This window comes from Myotis nattereri (genome assembly GCF_964212035.1).
Source record: "Myotis nattereri genome assembly, chromosome: 5".
In the NCBI taxonomy this organism is placed as follows: Eukaryota; Metazoa; Chordata; class Mammalia; order Chiroptera; family Vespertilionidae; genus Myotis; species Myotis nattereri.
This window is the reverse complement of record NC_138080.1, coordinates 99943876-99966806: the sequence shown is the minus strand read 5'-3', so window position 1 is coordinate 99966806 and position 22931 is coordinate 99943876.

Below are 22931 nucleotides of genomic sequence, written 5' to 3'. Positions count from 1 at the left end.
CAGGCCAGCAGGGGAGCAGTTATGCGTTAATCAGGCTGGCAGGGAGCAGTTAGGGGGTGATCAGGCTGGCAGGCAGAAGCAGTTAGGGGCAATCAGGCAGGCAGGCAGGTGAGTGGTTAGGAGCCAGCACTCCCAGATTATGACAGAGATGTCCGACTGCCAGTTTAGGCCTGATCCCAACTGGCAGTTGGACATCCCTCGAGGGATCCTAGATTGGAAAGGTGCAGGCTTGGCTGAGGGACATCCCCCCTCCCCCCCGTGCACGAATTTCATGCACCAGGCCTCTAGTATCCTATATAATAAAAAACTAACATGCAAATTGTCCCCTTGACTGGGAGTATGACAGGGAGTTCAACCAGGGGGTGGGGCTGGCCAGACCCCACCCATGCACAAATTTGTGCACCAGGACTCTAATAATATAATCTATAATAATAAAAGCATAATATGCTAATTAGACTGGATGTCCTTCCAGACAACCTTCAGGACGAAGCCAGGGCTGTGAGGGAAGACTGAGTCCCAGGTGCCTGCCAGCGGCCAGAGGGAAGCCCAGGTCCTGGGTGTTGGAGGGAAGCCTGGGTCCTGGGTGCCAGAGGGAAGCTAGTGCTGGCAACCAGGGGAAGGAAGGCCTACTCTTGCACTAACTTCATGCATTAGGCCTCTAGTATAATATAATACCAACTTTCATTTGTTCCATTAACATTGTGGTTTTAGATATTATATTTTCCACTTTGAAATTTGGTTGCTTTCATGTCATTGGTTTTCCTCAAATGCTTGTTGATTTTCAGTTACATGATAGATTTGTATTTGGAATTTTATATTTACCATTTTGAGGTATTATTTCTATTTTCTATAAGCCACTTTCAATGAGTGAGTGAGTGAGTCCCAGGATTGCTGTCAAATAGAATGTGTTGGTTGTTTCTGCCGGCCATAGAGGCCACTGAGCGCCCAATTACTAATCATACCAACAGGCCCTCTGGATGCAGGGAATGTTTCCTAATTCTTTCAGTACAGGGCAAATATTTCTGCTGTTTGCTGCTTGATACAAAGAGGGAACAAAGTTTCAAACCGGTCAGCTAGCTTGAATGGGTTATTTTCTCAAATATGTTGACAGTTGCCCTAAGACGTCTAGTCTGCTTTTTTTAAAAAAATACATGGATTTTTTATTGATTTCAGAGAAGAAGGGAGAAGGAAAGAGAAACATCAGTGATAAGACAGAATCATTGATCCCCTGCCTTCTGCATGGCTCCCAAGGGGATTGCGCCTGAAACCAGGGCATGTGTCCTGACCAGGAATCAACTTGTGACCTGCTGGCTCCTAGGTCAACGCTCAACTACTGAGCAACACTGGCCTGGCTAGTCTGCTTCCTATATCCACTGCTTTTGAGACTTTAAAAGACTGACATCACAGTCACTTCCGTGAGTTTCAGAAATTTTGAATTCATGAAAACAATAGCTATTTTTAAAAAAATCAAGCACTATGACATAAAGCCTCTTTATACTATATGGAGTATGTGGCCATAGGCACGTGATATTATGCATAAATTACATATTTTTGAGGGCACATATATCTCATTACTCATTTAATCATTTATTGAAAAAAAATGATTTTTTTAAAAATGAAAGAAGCCTGGCTCAGTGGTTGAGCATCAACCTTTGAATTAGGAGTCATGGTGTAATTTCTCCTCAGGGCACAGTTGCAGGCTCAACCCTCAGTGGGGAGCAAGCAGGAGGCAGCCCATCAATCATCATTGATGTTTTTCTCTCTCTCCCTCTCCTTTCCTTTCTGAAAACAACAAAAATATTTTTAAATGAAAGAAAGAATGGAAGTAGAATTATAGGTTGCTTATTCACACTAGTTCTGAAGTCAAATTATGTGAAAACAAACAAACAAACAAACAATTCGGAGTTACCCAATTAAAAGCTGAGTGTCTTTAGGCAATTTCTGTAACCTCTCAAGGCCATTTTTTCACCCAGTCTGTAAAACAGAGATAACAATAATACTTCACAGGGCTAATGTAAGTGTTTAAGGAGATGAGGTACACAAAAGCACATTAACACAGTGAAAATAATAAACACTGAGTAAATATGAGCTATGATTATTTTACTTGCATCTATTAAGCCCTTTTCATTTCACTTTTACAGCCAGAATAATGGACAAGTTTAACACATTTAAAGCAGATTTTGTTTTGACAAATACTTAAACCTGGCAAGTATATCTCAACCAAAGACAGACTGGTTTTCCATATATTTTTGTTCACCTCTAAACCAATGTAATGTAGAGAATTGAGCAAGTAAACAAACCCTCTAATTTAGTTCTCAGTTTAATCAAGGCTGTGAAAATTAGGTCAGTTTTTGGAAAAGGAATGGATTTGTAAAACAAATAAACAATTGATTAGCAAGTCAATAGAGATGCCTATTCCTTTAGTGGGTGATCTTTTTAATTGCAAGTTAAATTAAGATAATCTGAGAAAGGCAGAATTTAGGATCAGAAAATCTTTATTTTTCTTAATTATAATACAGAAACTTACACGCTGGCTGACCTCCCATTATAAAAAGGCAAACTGTTTTAAGTTAAATTTATGTTGATTGGACTCCTTTGATTGTGATTATGTTCTTTCTGTTGTTTTCCTTCCTTCTAAAAAGTACTGAACACCAAAACCTTAATAATGGCTAAATACTTTGAATCTTTCAATGACTACTCAGAAAGCCAGGCATATAAATAACTTCTTTTACATATATTTATTTAAATTTTACACCAATGCTGGGCGTGAATGGCTGAAACTTAGAGTATAAAACTGTGATGGGATGGTTTCTATAGCATCTTAAAAATGTAAGCTTTTATTAGTTTTCCTTATTTTTTATTTGCCAGGAAGATTTGTTATTTATATATGATAATGAACTTCATCTTTATTTTAACACTTGAACTTACAGATAAGAGGGCCTGAAGTCTGCCTGGGTGATTTAGATAGCTATTTATCCCAAATCAGTAGGCACAGACATTTCCTTCTTCATTCATTCAAGTGCTCACTCCACCAACTGTTTGTGCCATGCAGACCATCGAAAATGATTGAATTTGAGACTGGGAGGAGTGGGAACAGACAAGAGTTACTTGTAAAACAGAAAGTTGCATCTCTCAATTTGTTAGAGCTTTACCTACTATTTAAAAAATACCTAAGTCAGTCATTAATGATTAATGAGCTATTCAAAAAACACCTTTAGCTTTACTGTTGTTATTTCTTTTTATGTTCATTATCTTTCAAGTTGATGGTCACTTTATCAGACTCTGGTTTTGTGTATATCCCACAAAAGAACATCTTTTATTCCTGCCTATTCCTAGATGGCATCTTCTTCCAATATAAGGTTATTTCTTCTGCATTGAAAATCGGTTTAGTGTGGCTACCTTTACTAATTCTCTTAGCTAGATCTCCTGGATAACTTGCTGCACCTTTTCCATAATCACTCGCTACTTCGCCTGGCACTTTTATGTTATGGAAATGGCGTCTTTTTTTAAATCCCATGAACTGACCTCTGTTGGCTTCAAACTTTTCCTCTGAAGCTTCCTTACCTCTTTCAGCCTTCGCAGAGAAGAAAAGAGCTAGAGTTAGTGAAAGCATGTCAAACTCGCAGCCCTCGGGTCCCATGAGGCCACAATGAATATTTTTTGCGGCCCAGCCAATATAACGGTATGTAAGAAATGTTTTAATGAAAATTTCGTAACTTAATTTTTACAATATCCTGTTATACATAATTATTAACAAACTACAACATTCGCTAATGACTGATTACTATAATCATGTTGCATTCGTTTCCTTTACTTGCTTTACGCGCAGGCACACCATTTCTCTTCACTAATATTAGCAGCGAATATTTTAGCAGCCGATTGCCACGTCATTAGTCTTGGACTGACTTGTTTGGTGTGCGCAACAGGAAATATTTCACTTTCAGAGTACAAGAAAAATAGGCTTATTCGTATTATGCTTATTAATTTGTGCAGTTATTCAGTGTCTGGTAAGTTAATGTTCAAGAAAAATTTTAATTTTTATTAAAATGTTCTATTATTTTATGTTAATGATTACTCATTTATTTCAACCCTTTGTATTCAGCATGTCTCTATTGAAATAAACAGCAATAAGGCTGTTTTGCTTTTTTAATCATCTATGTGTTCACTGAAGGAGCATTTTTAATTTCGTTCAAGTGCTTTTCCTTTGATTTTACAACTTGGCTAATTGTTTGGCGAAAGAGACCTACCTTTCAGCCTATCTTGACTTCTGAAATGCCTTCCTCACTAAGCTTGATCATTTCCAGCGTTTGATTTAGAGAGAGAGATGTGTGATTCTTCCTCTCACGTGAGGACTTAGAGACCACTGTAGCATTATAAATCAGCCTAGTCTTAATATTGTTATGTGACAGGGAATAGGGAAGCCTGAGAAGGAGAGCAATGGGGGGCCTCTGGTCAGTGGAACAGTCAAAACACACACATTTATTAAGTTCCCTGTTTTATATGGGCTGTTTGTGGCACCTAAATCAATTATAATAGCAACATCAAAGATCACTCATCAGAGATCAGCATAAGAGATGTAAGAATAGTGAAAAGATTTGTAGTATTGTGAGAATTACCAAAATGTGACACCGAGATACAAAGTGACCAAATGCTGTTGGAAAAATGGTGCCAATAGATTTGCCCCACATGAGTTTGCCACAAACTCTATACACAAACTTGATCTAATATACATCTATAGAACTTTCCATTCATAAGGATATACATTATTCCCAATCATAGATGGAACATTCTTCAAGAAAGATCATAGTCTCCCCTATAAACAAGCCTTACATTTAGAAGAATTGAAATCATACAAAGTTTATTCTCCAACCAAATGGAATAAAATTAGAAATTGATAACAAATAAATCTGAGTTTACAAACAGGAGAAAATTAAACAACACAGTCCAATGCACACATACTAAAAAAGAATATCAAAATTACAATACACATTAACCCTAACCCTAACCCTCAGTCTACATTGGAAAGACTTAAGTACAAGCCAAATATGACTTTGAACTGGGCAGATTAGAGGTACTATATATAATCATGCTAAGAACAACTAGATAAATTTGAAGTAAACAAATCACTACCTATGGATGGCACTCAGGCATTTTGAGGGAATTCAAAGGTAAAGTTTTTACAGCTACGTGAAATGTTCTTGTGAAAAGGCTCACAGCACAACCCAAATCCATAAAATTGTTCAGGGATTGTGTTATAAAATAGAAAGTGGCCATATAGTATAGTATGGAGATTTCTAGGAGGAGGGTATTACCTACTCTTCAGGTAAGTGGAGTATTCTTCATTCTAGAAGCAGTGGGCCCTCCAGAATGCAAAAGCTGTCCTCATACTAGAACTGTCTGAAGGCATTTTGGCAAGTGATAATGATAGAGAAAATAAGAAAAATGCAAAAATTAAAATTAAGAAGATTTATTATTTTTTCGTTTTCATCATCATCTATACACAGATGATATAATTATACCTAAACAGGAAAAAAGAATAAACTCAAATCTTTGAGAATTAGCAAAGTAATTTAATTAGAAGTTTAGAAGATACACAGGTCCACAGCTTTCTTAGATATCATCCAGATCCAATTAGAAAATATGTAGTTCACAACAGCAGTGGGATTTTAAAAGCATAGAAACAAACTGATAAGTGTTCTGCAAAATAGCTGCAAAACTTGAAAAACAAGCATAGAAGCACTTGAATTAATAGAAAGTCTTGCTAAGCCCTAGCCGGTTTGGCTCAGTGGATAGAGTGTTGGCCTATGGACCACAGGGTCCCTGGTTTGATTCTGGTTTAAGGCACGTACCTCAGTTGCAGGCTCCTCCTGGCCCAGGGCCTGGTAGGGCTCCTGAATGGGGCAACCAATGGATGTGTTTCTCTCACATCAATGTTTCTGTCTTTCCCTCTCTCTTCCACTCTCCAGAAAAACCAATGGAAAAATATCCCGGGAAGAGGATTAACAACAACAACAAAAGAAATCAATGTCAGTCAAAATCTCTCGCACTCTCTCTCTCTCTTTTTTTTTTTTTTTTTTTTTGGTGCAGTGTGGGGGAATAGTTTACCAAATTTGAAATTTTACCTGGAAGAGTATAAGGAAGCCAGAAAGTTTTTCAAGAAGAATTGTCTTTCCTTCTACGATTGCACCAGAAGCACAGGTTTTCATAAAAGGGGAGTTTCCCAAAGAAGTGGGGATTGAAGGAAGGTGAGCTCTTAAAAGAGTGGAGATGGGATATTGGTTTTACAGAAAACAATATCCCGAACAGGCGTGTTCATTGACTCCCTAGGCTACTGGAACAAAACAAAAAAAGTATTTTTAATAGGCACATTTAATAATGATTTTTTAAAAAAGTGACTTTAAACAAGAGTCAATTTAAGTTACTATGAAATTAGCAACACTTAAAATGTTTATTAACGAAAGAACACATATCATCATTAAGGTAAGCTAGAAAGAAGTTATAGAATACTTTTCCAAAATACCGATATTGATGGAAAAAGAACTAAAGGGACCTCATATCTCCTGTCACCCACCAGGAATGGTCAGGTGGAAGAGGCCTTTCTTCACAGTGGTTCTCAACCTTCCTAATGCCGCGACCCTTTAATACAGTTCCTCATGTTGTGGTGACCCCCAATTTCATTGTTACAAATTGAACATAATTAAAGCATAGTGATGAATCACAAAAACAATATGTAATTATATATGTGTTTTCCGATGGTCTTAGGCGACCCCTGTGAAAGGGTCGTTCGACCCCCAAAGGGGTCGCGACCCACAGGTTGAGAACCACTGATTTAGGATCACATTGCAGTGGGAACGACCTGTAATATTTGCAGATCAAGTTCAGTGGGGAGAGATCATCTCCTTGTGTCCCCTGTATTCTGCAAGAAAGAGAAGTGGCATTATACTTAAATTGTGAAGCTCATTTTAGCTGAGAAAGCTAGGTCTTCAAATGTGTTTGGCAAGGCAGTCGAGTGATGCAAAATGCATGCTGAATTATACATAAATATGCCTACATACATGGCACCCACACACACCATGTTGCGATGATAGATAGACCAGCGATCGGTATTGAGCTATTATATAGTCAAAGGGCAGTCTAGGAAGCTCAGGATGCATTGTACTTTGGGAAAAAATTAAGTCCACCCTCCCCCCACACGCACAGTAGCATGTTTTCCAGAACCCATTTAATCTGGGTTCAAAGGGATTTGAGGCTCTTGAACTGTTAGGACTTGAAAGATGAGAATGGGCTGCCTGTGACATGAGCCACAAATCTTGAGCATATGGAAGGGGCTGACCTGCTGTGCTCCGCAAATGAGAAATTTGTCTCTCTTGGCTTTTTAGGAGGCGCTGTGTGTTGAGACACGGGGAAAGAACAGCTCTGCCGAAAAGCCTGAAGTGATGCACACGTGATTCACAACACCTTGCAATTTAAGTGGGAGGCTGAATGTAATGCACTGAGAAAGAAGTCAATTGTAAGAAATGCAAAAGAAAACACCCTCCCGGCTGTAACTTTCACCCTCAGAATTTCTCATCCAGATTTATATTTCAAAGGGAAGGAAGCGAAGGGTTGGAGGAAATAGTCCAGTTCCCCTCTGAACAAAACTAAATGAAAATATTATAGTGCGTTCTACCTTGTAAAACTGACATCAGACCTTGGCTAAGTTAGCTTTAAAAACCTTGTGGGGGTGAGAATCTGGTTCATATAAAAAAAGGGTTATTTAATTTTACTTTATTTTAAAAGTAAATTCACTAAAGTTTGAATGACCAATGATCCTTAATCCACTGCCATTGTCTCCATCACTGGTGCTTTGTCAAGGTAACCGGTGGTTGGCATTCATTGCCTTCCCTTTCTTAGGCTATGAAATTCACAAAATGCCCATGAACTGAAGACACTGAGCTATGTCTACTTTAATGGCGCCTGGAATTAATTGCATCAGGCTACACTTGTTGCCTTATTAGGTGACAGTGGGAATAATTTGGATCTCTAATCGCTCTCAGGAACAAGAGGCAACACCTGCATCCTCAGGTCTCCCTCCTCTCTGAAGTGGGCTTATGGGATCTTCACAAACGCACGGTGCTATTCCTCCTCAGATCAATAATTATAGTCCTTAAATTCCGCTCGCTACGATGAGTATTTTTTCCTCTCCTCGTAAAATCATCTTTCACTTGTCCCTCTGAAATATACATCTTAATGAAATAATGGGCCCTCTAAAATGAGTTTCCCTTTGGATGACACCCTGGCCTGGCTTGCAGAAGAGAAGAGGAGGTAAAACATGAAGGCGGTGTTGATGATAGTGATTAAAACGCCAGCTTTGACAGGCAATAACTATAAAATCTTGCTGCTAGTAATAATCCCTACAATACAACCGCAACGCCAGTGCACCATATGTCACGCGCGGCAATCTGTCTCAGCAAGTGTCACTGACTTAAGCAGGTTCCAGAAGAGCCTATCATTACTTCTAAGTGGGGAAAAGAAGGACACAATTCCATCGCTGAGGCACATTACTCACGCCAGTTCAATCCTTCTGCTGGGTCATTTATTTTCAGGAAAAGGAATCTATCTACTTCAGGCTGCTGGATCTGTAGTTTTACATTTTTTGTTGGTATTCTTTGTTGGATCATTATTCCTTGTCCTGCAGCCTTCTAGGAGCGTGAGCTTGCTTTTTAATCATGTTTATAGGAACAAAAAAGTTTCTGAAATTTGTTAGTAATTATTCAATCATACATATGCATGTATATGTACATCATATGTACATATATTCAATGGCATATGTATATATAAATTATTAATATTGAATGTAAGAGGAACTCAGTACCTATAGCTGTACAAGCAGATGGGGTACTAAGCCGGAAGGAAACTGACAGTAACAGGACAGAACTACGATTTGGCCAAAGAGAATCTTTAGAAGTTAACAATCAAGGTCACTTTTCCTTAAATTATGATGGACCTTGCCAGGGCAAGTCTCTCATATTACTGCACAAACAGGAACAGTGACTAAAGAAATTATCACCAGGTCCCACACTTGTAAAGCAAGCAATGCTGATAATGAACAATTTTGTTGCTAAAGTGAAAGGGGATAAAAATCATTTTCCCTAGCAAATATTTGTTGGAAACACCATCTAGGCTCTATTAGGTAGCTTAAAGATTTAATGATTTCATTTTCAGAAAGATTTGTTTTTACTTTCCATGTTATATCTTATATTAGCAAATTATTGGAGGTAATTGGGCATGCAACCTTGTTTCTGTGACTCAGTTCCCCCATCTGCACCATGAGCTTAATACCTGTTTCAAAGGGTTGCTGCGATTAAATGGTAAAACTCCTTAAGTGCCTAGAACAGACTCTGGATCATAGAAAAGTCAATACAAGTATTCGCTACTCTTATTTTGTTATTGCTATTTGCAAGAGTTAATTATGGAGTCAGAACAGAATTAATTCAAGTCCTAGACTGACAATTACCAGCTGGGGTGAAAGTAGGATCCACTGGCGGATGACAACCATGTTAAGCCTCTGTAAAATGGGGACAATGGCAGTTTCTTCCTAAAGCTGAGAAGAATAGATGTGACCATGTATGATAAGCCTTTACAAATAAAGAAAGTATTTATGTGGTCACATTCTTCATCACATTATAATAATAAAAATATACCTATCCAAATAAGTAGAACTTGTGGCTTCCAATGTTTTTAAATTATTGAAGTCTACCAAAATCAGCTGTCTTTTCCTTCAATCAATCCAGAAAATCCCCGATTTCTCACATCTCATATGGGACTTATTCAAGATGTGGTGAAAAGGTCTGAAACAAACAAACGATATACTAGGAATAGGTGCCAAAGTTTCTTCTCAAATGCAAGGTAAAACCGAGCTGGCTTGTGAGGATGAGCCAAGTGGCGACATCCTCTCCTTTATGCGCTTCTCCAGCGAGGTGATATTTCAGACTCCCCAGCAGATGGGCCAGAAAACACGAGGACAGCTTGTTAGAAAAAGACCCAGACTGGGAAGTCCACCGCCTCTCCTTTTTTCTTTCCTCATTAATTCTCTGATCCTTATTCCATTGTATAACTTAACAACTATCTGGGCAAAAACTGTATCCAGTTCCCACTAGCAGTCTTTGGAGGCTGGTACAGTTCTTGAGGCACAAGCCAAGAGGTTTTCCCTAAATGAGAAACCGGCAGGAAACTTTCACCTGCTCTGCAGGCGAGCCACACGTTTCAGTGAATCTCAATGAACTCGGTACAACTGCTCTTTTGTTTCAGTGTTTGATGTTGCAGGTAGAGAAGATATTTCACTCCTGTGAGTAGGATAGGTAGGACTAGCTCATTCAAACAGAAACATATCACCAAAGATTTTTCAAAAAATGGATGAAAGGCAGGAGGAAAAAATGTGTTTTATTTGGTTTTTACATAGAATAATATCAGCTCCCTAAATCCGACTGACAGAGATGTGCACGGAATCTATTTTGTACGCCGTATCTTTCACTCTTGTTGAGATTAAGCCCGTGGTGTTCCCATGGAGATGTCTGATGCTGTTCACTTAGGTGTGTGTGTGTGTTTTCTAATTAATGATTAATGCTCTTTCCTAATTACGAAGAGGAAAAGATCCAATAATGCTAAACAGAAACTTTGAATTCCTAAGGTTTTCATTTCAGTCTGTTACAGATTTGTGAGGCTAATATGCAACGTTACTTTATATTTTCCTCATCTATAACAGGGAACAGAATTCTAAAACGAAAAGGAGGGACTTGGGAAAAGGAAAACCTCAGGCCGCATTTGGAAAGCCTGTGTGCCAGAACCAGCCACAACAGCACTTTTGATGGCAAATGTTTATTTACTTTTTTGTGTGTTTTTTTTAGAGAGAGAGGGGAACACAAAGGAAGGGAGGAGGAGGAGGAGGAGGAGGAGGAGGAGGAGGAGGAGGAGGAGGAGGAGGAAGAGAGAGAGAGAGAGATTAACATGAGAAATATGGACTTGAGGAAAACATCGATTGGTACGCACCCCTCCACCCTCTGATCAACTGGGGCTGAGGATGGAACCTGCAACCCAGGCAAGTGCCCCAACTGATGCTCCAATCAACCGAGCCACACCAGCCAGGGTAGCAAATGTTACTTTTTAGAGTTTGGGATTATTATGCTACTATCTAAGAATTATTAAGAATAGTGATTTGGAGTTTGTGTTTCTCTAAAAAAAACAAAGACTTGAAAAATCTGGCAGCATTAGACTGGAGCACCTGCACAGCGGGAGTAGGCTAAGTGCTAATGGCTTCTTTTGGATGAGATGAGGCTCATCAGTGTACCGGAGATTCAACAATACTCTCTTGTTTCATCCATCTCACCTCACACCCATGTACGGTACTCAAGTGGTCTCTGTAAGCCACTGATTTTATGACCCCTACCTCCAAGTATTAAAAGCCGAAACCCTTCACCATGAAGTCAGCTAAAACCAACCACACAAAAATGACTGTGCAGGTCACTCTGTTACTGCTGCTGGGGACAAACTGACCAATATGGTCATCTCTGTTCTCAAGGAGGTTATAATCTAGAAATGGTGATCCAATGTGCTCCAAAGATAACATAAGTAGTGCTCCAAATTGCAGCCCACAAAGACACAGGTAGTTTTAGGGTTGATAGTTAAACATAGGAGATGCAGAAGGAAAAGGGGAACGCTCATAAACTGTTCATCAAAGGATGTTCCCAGATGAGCTCCACTGGGAAATACGATGCAAAGCAACAAATGTATGTTAAAACTTTTAGTAGCCACAGTAACAAAAAAGAACGATGCTTGAAAATAAGTTTAATAAATATATAATTTAGCCCAATAGATCTGAAATAGCATCATTTCCACTGGTGATCGATATAAAAAATGTTAATGAGATATTGCAGTTCTGTTTACCATACTGAGTTTTTGAAATGCAGTGTGCATGCCAACTGTTATTATTCTGATAATATAGTATAAATATATTATAAAGCATAAAATTGTATAGCAAGGCTAGGTCTGCAAAATTGCAATTACTTAGGAAATTCAGAGTTTTAAAACAGATTCTGCTAAGTCCTGATTTAATTCTTATTTAATAGAAAGTGAAGTACCCAAAAAGCTACTTTACATATTTTTATAGGCAAATAGAACTTAAATTACCATATAATTTTAAAATTATATTTTCATCCCATTATCCCAAGATATCCAAATAGTCTCTAGAGTCTCTTATGTCAAAGAAGGAGATTACTGAGGCAAATTTGCAGAAGAATCAAGGAAAACAATATTTTCCCCTAAACTATCAAGAAAATTAAGGACAGGACTCAGTGTGTTCATGGAATGAATTACCTTCAAGCTTTACTATTAACAAAGTGCTGTAGAATAACAGACATTTTACCTTCAATAATGCAACTGTAATGTTAAGAATCCATTATGTACATTTTAGTCACTCAATAGATAACTGTTGAATACTTAAATGTGCACTTGGCAATGGTTATCTTCTTGTTTTGCTTTCTTATGTGTTATTGTTGTTGCTGCTATTATTCTATTCTAATATAGAATACTATGCCAAGGTAGAATAGTTCCAAATAAAGACAAGTCAAAGTAAAAGGTTTACTCTTGTTCCTCCAACAGTACTGAATGCCAACATTTCCTGCTCATAGTAAAAGATAATATTTTGAAGTGCCTGCTTATGAATACCTGTCTAAAACTATCTATAAGTTCTAAAAATGCAGGTGAGCTATCAAACTTTATACTGCAAGATTTTCACTTAGATCTTCTAAAAATTCAACTTCCCACACTGATTCTAATTTCATAGAAATAATTCTATAAAGACTAAGAAATTATATTTTAAACAAGCAACCCACGCACTTTTTAGCTGGCAATTTCAGACCATATAACAAACATTGTACCTATCCACCTAATCCTATCTAATAAAAGAGAAACATGGTAATTAGCGTATGACCGCTACCCTTCCCATTGGCTAATCAGGGTGATATGCAAATTAACTGCCAGCCAAGATGGCGGCCGGCAGCCAGGCAGCTTGAAACTAACATGAGGCTTGTTTGCTTCAGTGACGGAGGACTCCAACGTTCCCCGCCTGCCTTGCTGGCCTCTGAGCTGCAACTCTAAGCAACTGTGTTACAAATATAGAAGCTAAACAAAACCCCAGAAACCTGCTTTAGTCTGCCGGGCTTCAGCAACATTGTTTCAAATGCAGAAGGTAAACAAAGGCCAGAAACCTGCTTTCAGCAGCGGAGGCCTAAGAGCTGGAGCCTCAGAGCTAAAGCTAGCCCAGAATAAAAAAAAAGAAAAAAAGGAGGGGTTGGGAGCTTCAGTTACCCGCCAGCCTGAAAACAGCCCTCAGCCCCTCACCCAGACTGGCTAGGCACCCCAGTGGGGACCCCCACCCTAAAGGGTGTGTGACCAGCTGCAAACAGCCATCATCCCCTCACCTAGGCTGGCCAGGCACCCTAGTGGGGACCCCCACCCTGATCCAGGACACCCTTCAGGGCAAACCAGCCGGCCCCCACCCATGTACCAGGCCTCTATCCTATATAGTAAAAGGGTAATATGCCTCCCAGCACTGGGATCAGCGGAGCCGAGAAGCCTCCCGGCACCGGGATCAGTGTGACAGGGGGCAGCGCCCAAAACCCCTGATCACCCTGTGGCTCTGTGTGTGACAGGGGGCGGGGCCACAACCTCCGTATCCACCCTGCTCTGTTCATGACAAGGGAAGGCATCCCAACCCCCTGATCAGCCCTGCTCTGTGCCTGATAGGGGGGAGCTCCCCAACCCCCTGATCACCCTGCGGCTCTGTGTGTGACAGGGTGCGGTGCCCCAACCCCCTGATGGGCCCTACTCTGTGTGTGACAGGGTACGGCGCCCCAACCCCCCCTCCCCCCATGGGCCCCGCTCTGTGTGTGAGAGTGGCAGCACCCCAACCCCCTGATCGGCCCTGCTCTGTGGGTGATAGAGGGCGGCGCCCCAACCCCCTGATGGAGCCAGCTCTGTGCGTGACAGGGTGTGGCGCCGCAACCTCCCCATCAACCCTGCCTTGAGTGTGATGGGGGCGGTGCCCCAGCCCCCAAATCGGCTCTACCCTGAGCGTGACTGAGGGTGGCATCGCAACCTCCCAATCCGCCCTGCTCTGTGCATGACAGGGGGCAGAGCCCCAACTCCCTAATCGGCCCTGCTCTGAGCCTGACCAGGGGTTGCACCTAGGAATTGGGCCTGCTCTCTGCCACCCGGGAGCAGGCCTAAGCCAGCAGGTCGTTATCTCCCAAGGGGTCCCAGACTGCGAGAGGGCATAGGCCGGGCTGAGGGACCCGCTTCCCCCCCCCCGAATGCACAAATTTTTGTGCACCAGGCCTCTAGTCTGTATATATAAAAGGCTAATATGCAAAGTTCAATCACTCGCTATGATGTGCACTGACCACCAGGAGCAGCACAGAACTTGGCGAGCTACCAGCAGCGGTGGTGGGGCACTGAGGGAGTGAGGGAAGGAGAAGGCAGGGAGGTAGGGAGGCGGCAAACCTGATTGGCCCTGATCACTGGCCAGGCTTAGGGACCCTACCTGTGCATAAATTTCATGCACCAGGCCTCTAGTTGTATAATAATCTTTAGGTAGTACTCATTTTGCACCTTGCCTCCATTCCCAACCCCTACAGCCACATTAAATACACTTAGCTTTAATCAGTGGTAGTGACATAAGAATTGACTATATAAAATAGTACATATATTTGTTAAACAACTATCAAAGGTATTATAAATTATTGTAATTTATTAAATATATTTCAACATATTTAGAATACCTATTGCTTATCGAATGTCTAAAAGAAAATTGAATGTTCAGTGATAATATATATATAATAATTATTATATTTCTTCTTTCTACTCATCAATCAAGAAAACAATTATTGGCTCATTCTCTGTCTCTCTTTTTTGTCAATAAATGTAAAATGGTATCACTAGGAATACAGTTTGAAAATCCAAAGACCTATCCACTCCACTAAATGGAATCTTACTGAAGATGTCCTCTAATATTAATTTTGAATGTATTTCCTAGGTATTTCAGACTTATACCATTTTATCCCTTAACTAAATTCAGAGCCACATTTATTGGTAGTGAGAAGAGGTCATCTTCAGAATGTAGATTAATAAAATAAAATTATCATCCTGCTCTTAACCTCTTCCTGCCACCAGACCTGCATACATTTACAAATCAAACTAAAACACAAATTCCAAATTCTCCTCTAAAACAAAAAAGTACTTTTTCATCTGCTCAAAACACTCCTGACACCAGATGTGTGGGTTTTTTTTCCTCTCACATTCAGCAATTCTGACACAGAGTACCTGGAGTTAGCTCAGTGCCACAGGTTAAGGGGCTGTGTCCCACAAGACTGCCCCCAGACTTCAGATTCTAATTGAAAGTCCAGCCTCTCATACTTCAGCTAGCGATAAATCAGGGGCTCCCACGATCCCCTCTGGTTCAATAATGAGCTATAACAGTGCACAGAACTCAAGGAAATGTTTACTTACAGTTATTGGTGTATTACAAAGGACAGAATACAGGTGAACAGCAACATGAAGAGGTACATAGTGCAAGGTATGAGTGTGTGTGTGGAGCATCCGTGCCCTTTCTGAGTGTGTCACCCTTTCAGAACCTCGATGTGTTCAAACCTGGAAGCTCTCCAAACCCTTTCAGGTAAGGTTTTATCAAGGTTCCATTACTTGGGCATGGTTAATTAGACCACTGACCAGTGGTGATTAACTCAGTCCTCAGTCCCGAAACTCCTTGAGGTTCGGGTGAGGCTGAATGTCCTAACCCTCTTATCACATGTATGGTTCCTCTAGCAACCAGCCCCATCAACCCATAGTCACCTTTTTATCACAAACTGAGGTATAGTTGAAAGGGGTTTATTGTGAATAACAAGATACTTTTCTCACTCCTATCATTCAAGCGAATACAAAAGTTTTAGAAGATATGTGCCGAGAAATGGGGGTGAACACCAAAATTATATTTGTTACATCACAGTATAACACTCCAATAGCATTGTTGACTAATTTTTGATGATTTTTTTTCTAACTAATGCTTTATGAAGACATGAATGGAGAAAAACATTATACCTAACCAACAAAATTTCTTTGTTTGGATCATTCTTTCCTTTCTCAAAGTTTCTTTCTCTCTTCCTTACTGTTTTCTCTCCTTCATCCTAAAGCATCCAATCCCCTTTACCCTACCCCTTGACAGAGCAATATTATATATGGTAACTGAGCTCCCAAAATGACATTCCATCTACTCACATCCTCATAATATCAAAAGCTCCTCTTCAGACCTACCCTCCTCTTTAGAAGTAAAGAACAATTTTTCTCCTGTCCACTTCAGCAAAATGGAGTCAACTAAAACATATGCCTTACTTGAATGTCTTCAAGTCAATTACATTATTATATTTAAAGTTAGGAGTTATCAAGAGCAGGAAGCTGTTAAGTAAAAAAGAATAAGAAAATCGAGGTGTCTGAGATCAAGTTTCCCACAGGTCCAATATAACACTTGAATCTGCTGGGGCCAGAGTAAGAAGGGTGATTTTATCTCATGGGAGGCGAGCTGGACTTAGTTCAGGCCTCAATCAAGCTGACATAATAAATTAGATCTGCATTCATTGTGAAAGGAGTTTTGGGGGGTAAAATAGGCAGGCTTAGGAAGTTTTAGGAATGAGGGTGCCTAGGGGAGAGAACCACAGGGCTGCAAAGCTGGGAGCTGCAAAAGGCATGCATTCATAGAATAAGGGAACTGCCAGAAGGTATACATTTACAGAATAAAGGACAGGAAGCCACTCATTCTGAGAGGGAAGAGGAAAGCCAAAGGGAATATAAAACAAGAGGGAGAAGAAGAGGGGCACCTCAAGTGGGGTTTGAGCTCTGAAGCTGCTATAGTGACCAATCAGCAGGGATATCAAGACACAAAGAACTGCAGCCTTTATCAGCCCTAGAAAAAAGGGACTTCGTGGGACTCCCTCCTCCTCCCCATGTGGGAGTCTGTGCTTCTCAATAAGTTCCATGTTTTCCTGTAGCACCTTTTGTCTGTGGCTTCATTCATCAAATCCACCTGAACAAGAACCTGGGAAGCCACCTTTGCATCCTACCCAGGGGAACACCACGAGGTCCAGTTCAATTTTCACATTTCAATTGAACTGGTAAACAAATGTATAGTAACATTTAGACGTTTTTTAGCAAAAAAGCAGATATTATAATTATTTACGAATTTCCGTTAAAATAAATAATACCACCCAAAAAATACACTTTACTTAATCTTGTATGTCCTGAAAACTTCAATACCTGAATTTCCATATTTAACTATAGAATATCACATCATATTTTCAGCTTTTCTTCCTTTGAACATTGGTCAACACAGGTACTTTTAACTGCTAAATAGTCTCTAAATACTTAAATTCTCAGAAACATAGAAATACCCTAGTCCTACAGTTCTTTTTTTTTCTAAATAAAGTACAGATTATACTAAGATAATGAAATATAAGGCAAACAAATCCATAAAATATAAAGAATATACTACTAAAAATTAACAGTTTATTTCAAATACATTACTCTAGCTTAAGTAATCAAGCACTTAGGCAAATGTATCCTATGTTTAAGCATAAGCACTAATTCTGCTATACAAAGTCATATGTTTTGAAATGACAGTCCAAGTTGGAGTATTTTGCCCTTAGAATCTCCATTCAGAGTATTTTCCAGTGGCGTCACAAGCAAAAAAATGCACCTAATTACTAGATTGCACAGCCTGATATATGTTTATTTGACCATACAAACAACCCACCAAATGTACAATTTTCTCTTCTTAAAAAACATAGTCATTTAAATGCAAAAGATATGTTAATCAGTATTATAATTGATATTTTTTTCACATGTCATGTTAGGATGCTTGGAATGATCATTTTGCTGCCAGCAATAAAGCAGCTTCCTCTGACAAATCCATTATGGAAACATCTCAGCAATCTCAATAAAATGGCACACACAGTCCCCCTGTCACACCAAGGCAAATATGGTGATGGCTTCTATAGGATGATAATTTGGTAGGCACAAACTGTTTCCAACAAGCATAGGGAAAGGTACAGCCTGGGCTATAATACTGTAGAAAGGAGTCTATAAAGTATCAAGAAGAACAAAATTTGAAAATGAAGGGAATAAGTAGAATGTGCTCTTCCAAATTCCTGTGCAACTTCTTTTGAAGTCCTCAGTGAAATAAGAAAATCTGAAGTTGAGGGGTTTTAATCACACCAGGAGTGGTGGGGACTCACCCACCAGCAGCAGGCGTTCCATTAGCATCTCCTGCAGTCACTGTTATTTTAATTGGCTGAAATAAACTATAACGCCCCCGGGCCAGTGATAAAATTGTATAGGTAAGCAGTTCTTTTCCCTTTGGGAAAGAGACCTATTAAAAAAGTTTATACTTTGAATTAAAAAAACAAAAGAATATTGTTCCTCGTTTTAAATCAACACAGAATCATCTGAAACTCTTAGTGCTGTGCTCTCACTCATACTGTCACAGGTCAGGTTGTATTTTACTTTAAGACCAAAAAGTTTCATGTGCGGGGGTTGTTTTCTAACTGGAAATAGTTAAAGAGCAGACCACAGGCTCAAAATGGAGTCACTTGTGCCAAAGCCTTGACAGAGAACCTAGCTTTAACACCTGATCTCACTGCAGTTTCAGCCTTTTCTAGGAATGAAATCTTACTATGTCATTCTAGAATTTCCCAATCAGTCTCAATGAGATAATCTGTCATATGGGCCCCCTCCGTCCCCCAAAGGAAGTGGAAACCATCTGCCTTATAAGACATCCCGCCTCCCACTGCTTGACTCATGAAGTGTTCAATAAAGCAATTACATCTTTAAAATTTACTCAGTTGAATTTTTATTCTTTAACAAAATGTACCCCAAATTGTCTTCCAAGCTCCACCTCTGCTGCCCACTACTTTTCCAGAGCCTTGACAACTCTAAGGCCTTTTTGTTATTAATTCTAATTAATTAATAGGATGAGTCCTTTAAAAATGTAATCATTTCACTCCTGATATATTCAGTGGTGTCCTTTCTAAGCACAAAAGTACGCACTGATAATATGGGGTTTCAGAGGTGCAAATGCTGTTCTCCTCGTGTCCAAAATTAATGAGATGCACCCAACACTTTGAACTGGTAGAAACAACAGAAGTGCTGTTTAGAAAATCTAATGATTTTATCTGGGTTCTGGCTGAATTTCAGTTTGAGGGTAGAGAGATGGACACCCCTTAGGAATAAAATCTGTTTGTTTGAAAAAGAAATCATGAAAGCTTGAGCAGGTGGGAGATTGCAGTGGGATTCTGCAAAGGATGGGTAAAAGACTTGATTTTACTTGAAAGTAGACACAACATAAATGACTAATTATATAATCAGGTTAGAAAAAGAGATGAGAGACCAAAAAATAAATTATACAAATAGTATAAAACCTGGGAGATTGAGAAAACTGCAAAATCAGGAAAGATGATTAGTTCACCTTGACATACACTAACTCAATGAGAAACTTATCTTTGTTTAATATTTAGAGATTTACATTTCCAGGCATTTGTGTGTGAGAGAGCATAAAAGCAACGGAAGAGAGATACAGTTATAGATGTATTCCTCAGCAGTCCCAGAGACTAAGGAGAACTCCAGCCTCTCAAAACAACATGTGTATGTACACACACACACACACACACACACACACGCATGTGTGTGTTTAATGAAACCTGATAAATCATGCTAATAGAGTCAATAATTAAGTAATATGGTAATGCCAATAAATAGTTCTGCAATCTTAAGCACCTTGTCCTGATGTTGTAAGAGACTCTATGATAAACACAACCAAAGTTCCCCAAACTTTCCAAGAAAATCAACAGTGAAATTATCTCAGAACAAGAATAAACTTTGCCTGATCTTCCTGATTCTATATTGTAAAATCCTTAAGTTGTCTGCTTTCCTCTGAAGACTCATTTTGGAGCTGCTCTCATGTTGCAACTTTTTGACAAAGGTTTGAGCTCATGACTTCGGCTGGTGTTTCTTCTCCCACAATCCTTACAGCGGTCTGACTTTAGATGGCTTCCACATCACCTTCAACTACATCCAAGCCCCACTTCTTTTCAGGCCTCATAGATCTCAAACTCCTTGTGGAGACTGGCAAACTTAATGAGAAACATCCCAAAAGAGAGGAGAAAAGCCCAGCGAAAATATGTATGGAGGAAGTTACAAATCAGACTCTTAGAAAAAGGACCAGTAACCTGAGGTGACTTTCCTTTAAGTCTGAAAATCACAAGAAAACAAACAAAAAACCTTACCTTTGATAAATATTTTTTGCTTGATCAAACTTCAGTTTCCTGAATCTTCCTCCAGGTACAGCAGTGCACTTCCTTATAAAGTTTATTTTATGCAAGAACCCTGCTAAGTCAATTTAACCATAACCCCCAACCTCCATCTCTGATGAGGTCCCCCAGATAATATGCACCCCTTCAGCCTGTCTTCAGCAAGAATCCTCTTATGTAAACTGCTTGTCCCTGGTATTTCCTCTTTGTAATTTCCTACCCACTGGCCTCCCCACCCTGCCCCTCAGCTATAGGCTATACATTTCTACTTGTGCATGCTGAGCCCAATCTCTCTCCCTCACTGCAAAATCCCACTGAAGCGCTTTCTATAGAAACAGCCATGGGCCTTCATGAAGTCTGTCATACCACCTTTAACCAGTGCCATACGTATGTTTTGCCTTTAACACCTTCTATCGCACTGAGGCCGCCTCCCTCATGAGGATGATGGGATAGGAGTCATTGCCAACTATTTACATCTACTTCACGCCAACCTGAAACACTTCTGCCTCCATTTGCACAAACTGAATGGCCCCCTTTTCCAGAAGACCAGAATCTTCATGTTCACAGATCTGGGGGCCAGATGCAAATGTACCAACATTGCTATTGACAGACTACATCATTTAAAACAGCCTTCTTTAGAACAAATGATAAGTCACCTGCAGAATTCCCCCCAAAAAAGAGGCAATACAGACACTACTACACTTCCTACCAAATAAAATCATTCCATTTAGAAGAACACTAGTATGATAGTTCCAATTTTGAAAGTTAATTTTACTTTTTACATTTTAGAGATCAGGGGAAAACAAAACTCTCCTCTGAAGGGCATTTGTAGAAAATCTGAAAAGAAATGCAGGTTGATGGACCCACCTGTGGTAAAGAACAGGTTTTCTGAGGATTGGAGTCAGGACCAGGATTTTCTGCAGACTGAGGTTTCTTAAAGTGCTTCAGGGTCCCTGTCTGCTATTTTCTTATCTAATGCATCTTCACCTCTCAGCCCGTAATGACAGTGTTTGAAGGACCTAAAAAGGGGGGAAAGACATTTTTGAAAAGACTGCTTGCTGAGTTACAGCAAAGTCACCTTGTACTTGCTTCAGATGTTGTGCACTCAGGAATATCAAACAGGCACGTCTTGCTATGGCAGTCAACTTGCTGAATACATGGACAGGGTGGAGAGGCTAGGAGACCTGCACATAGCCACAAAGGAGGAAAAAAGTCCCCCAGTGTATATCCAAAACCAGTTTGGTTTCAACAATTGATTTTACGAAGGATGTTGCTACATTTTGTTTTACGCAGGATGCCGCTACATTACAAAGGCAGGGGTGAGGAGCTGGAGAGGGAAACCTGAGCAAGGTCCTATTTATGGGGTGCCCACTGTGCATAGTTACAGTGCAGAACAAGACTATCGATTATGCCTTCCCAGAGTTTCGGGTGCAACTGGGTAAAGGACGAGCAAAGATGCAATTATAATGCAATGAGGTAAATGTGATGGTGATAGGTGGTGTGGATCATTAAGGTGGAGGCTACTTATTTCCTACGTTTGGGAGGGGAAAAGAGGGTCAAGGAAGTCTTCCCAGGAAAAACGACTTCCAAACAAAGAGCTGAAGGAAGTGTAGGGGTTAATGAAGTTAGAACACTGGAGGCACAGGTACTGAAAATTTCACACGGGAAGAGGGAAGAGCAAGAGCTTGAACGAGTTAAGACTGGGGAGGTGAGGAGACAGACCTCACCTTGACTTCTATGCCCTGTTTAAGAGAAAGGCCCTGCACCCATAAATCACTATCAGATTTTGAGCAATACAGGGAATGCCTCATAGAGCATCAGGTTTACTGGAGGCCTAAGGAAAGTATTACCCAATTATCTTTACCAATTTACTTTTAACTTATTAATAAACGGTTTTAAGTTAATCTTAACGTGTCTCAATGTATGTGTTTTTGGCTGTAAAGCAAATGAATATATGTAACATATGTAATTTTTTAAAGAAATCAGCTTTTATTTTGTGAAGACTGAACAAAGACACAAGTTTTTCTTTGGATTTGGCTAATCTACAGTGCTGATAAGATGGCTGTTTGCAAATGGACCAGTTTGTGTCCACATAAAGGTGCCCATATAAATAAGAATATGCATATGTGTACACATGTGTGTTTTTCTTTCTCTTTTCTTTTCTTTCCCTTCCTTTCCTTTCCCTTCCCTTCCCTTCCCTTCCCTTCCCTTCCCTTCCCTTCCCTTCCCTTCCCTTCCCTTCCCTTCCCTTCCCTCTTCCATTCCGACTCCTCTATCTTTTGGAACTATGCTGGCAAACCTAAATATGTTTAGGAATGTATAATACTTTTGCAAAATGAGTTATTTTTATCTAATGAACATATGCAACAGGCAATTTAGCAAAACAGTGAAAATGGCACATATGAAGTATTAAGATCTATATGAAGTTCTGAAACAAAGTCCTTCCAGTGTACTCATTGGTTTGACAAGTGGATTTGCATAATCCTCTACATAAACTGTTTTTGAACCAGTTTTCTTAGGAGAGACAGAGGGAGGAGAATTCCA